This window comes from Phaseolus vulgaris, chromosome 5, assembly GCF_000499845.2.
Source record: "Phaseolus vulgaris cultivar G19833 chromosome 5, P. vulgaris v2.0, whole genome shotgun sequence".
NCBI classification, from domain to species: domain Eukaryota; kingdom Viridiplantae; phylum Streptophyta; class Magnoliopsida; order Fabales; family Fabaceae; genus Phaseolus; species Phaseolus vulgaris.
Window position 1 is genome coordinate 29,173,332 of NC_023755.2, and position 2,271 is coordinate 29,175,602.

Genomic DNA, 2,271 nt, shown 5'->3' on the forward strand with positions numbered 1-2,271 from the left:
AGTAAAATGAACATGGAAATTGTGATGGCAGTTAAGGCTACTTTGATGTGTTTTGAGCTTGCTTCTGGGCTTAAAGGGAATTACTTTAAGAGTAGAGTAGGTGGGGAGGTTATTAACTCTGATAAGCTTTTGAGGTATGCCTCAGCTCTAAATTGTGTTATTATGAAAGCCCATTTTACTTATTTGGGTATGAAAGTAGGTGGAAACCATAAGAGATTGGGCTTCTCGGATGTGGTGCTTGAAAAGATTGAGGAAGTGGAAAGGGAAATTTTTGTCAATGGCAGGGAGAGTTTGTCTGATTAAATTTTTCCTTAATTCAATCCCCTTATTTCATATCTCTTGTTTTTATATGTCCATGTCGATTTTGAAGGAACTGGAAAAATAATGAAAACTTTCTTGTGGGAATGGGGATCGGAGGGGCGGAAAATAGCTTGGGTGTCTTGGGATAGAATTTGTTCGTCTAGAGAGGAAGGTGAACTTGGGGTAAGAGATATAAGATCATTTAATATTGCCTTACCAAGTAAATGGATCTGACGTCTCAAAACAGATGTAAGTGGTGTTTGGAAAGAAATTTTGGAATCTAAGTATAGAGGTTGAAGGGGGTTAAAAGTACGACCACAAATAATAAGGAATCTCTCTAGTGGAGAGATCTAAAAAGTGTGTGGAGTTCAGAAGTGTGCGAGTGTGATTTTGAAGACAAAGTTGAGTGGGTGATTGGGGATGGGAAGGAAATCAGGTTTTAGGAAGGAAAGTGGGTAGATAATGAAACTTTAATGTATAAATACCCAAGACTATATTTGATCGCAATAGATCGTGGTTGTTCTCTAGTACATGTTGGAAGATGGAACAATGGTAGGTGGGAGTGGAAGCTAGGGTGGAGGAGAAATTTGTTTGTGAGGGAAGAAGAGAATTTTGTTGTTCAGCTGTTGCTCTTGTTAGATAATAACACTAATGCAGAAATGTAAAACAAATGCGGCTATTTTACATTTACAAATGCGGTCATAGAACCGCATTTTATCAGCACGCATTCGTAAATCGGGCATATACAAATGCGGTCATAAAACTGCATTTATAAATTAGATTTACAAATGCGGTTACTTAAAATAACCGCATTTGTATATTATTCGGAATGAGGGATGAGGGTTAGGGGTTTAGGATTTACGAATGCGGTCTTGGTAAAAACCGCATTCATAAATCACATTTACAAATGCGGTCTTGGTAAATGACCGCATTTGTAAATAGGGAATTCACATTTACAAATGCGGTCTTGGTAAATGACCGCATTTGTAAATAGTGTTTTTTTTTAAAGTGCAGTTTGTATTGTGCATAAACCATATAATTTAATAACCTGCATAATGATCAAACCCAGCCAGACAAATACAGAAATATAGTAATCAATTGAAATCATCAAAATGTACATTTACAAGTAATCAAATTACATATAATAAAACCACTATTGTTTACCTATGCTAGAGTTATAAAAATTTATGAAATATGTGGACCAAAAATCTCTAACATATGAAATGCCTTCCTCATTCATTGGTGTTTCTTCTGTGAATAACTGCATTGCAAAATTGACATAAATTAGTTTTTAGATATATATATGTTCAAGAATTATAAAAATGATTTAACATATATAGTACCTCTTTCCAACCAGTTTTATCACCTAGTCTTATAATGGTAATCATCCATTGCATAATGTAATAGCCACACTCATAGCTTCCTGGTTGTTTATTACACTATAATTCAATAAAAAGTAATATGTTAGTATATTGATAAACAATGATAATAGAGAAAGAAAAAAATTACAAACCTTTATTCTTATCCAGTTCAAATTATTTGAAATTGATCGACCTTTTAGGATGTTATATCCACGCCATGAACTGGTTAATACAAAAAACCTCGTAAGTAAATGGTTAATTAGTAACATATACAAAGTTCAGTTTATAATGTACTTACGTATCAATGATATCCTTAAAGTTTGTGGGAATCTTCTTGTGTAGGGAACAAAACCACAGAGCAGTCTTATCAACCATTAATAAGACAAGTAACTGCCAATGATGCCTATATTATCAATGAAAAAAGTTAGTAAATATTTAAAACATTAAATAATAATAATTGATGACATAATTAAACTTACTCATTAATATAAGGGCATAAATAAATTTGTTTTCCCTCTTTTTCCAGGGTGTTAGTGATGTATGCTTGAGTCTCAGTTGAGTTTGGTCCAACGGGATTAGTATATGCAGGATCTAAGAATCCATACATATT

At 33.5% G+C, this 2,271-nt stretch overlaps 1 long non-coding RNA gene across 1 annotated transcript; it reads right to left on the reverse strand.

Moving 5' to 3' along the window:
- Positions 1-1,665: 1,665 nt before the first annotated feature.
- LOC137834476 (uncharacterized) lies at positions 1,666-2,022 on the reverse strand. The gene is made up of 3 exons (XR_011084894.1): positions 1,960-2,022; positions 1,814-1,883; positions 1,666-1,739 (listed from the first exon to the last, which is right to left on the reverse strand). It is a non-coding gene; the product is annotated as an uncharacterized lncRNA (long non-coding RNA).
- Between the last annotated feature and the right edge of the window lie 249 nt (positions 2,023-2,271).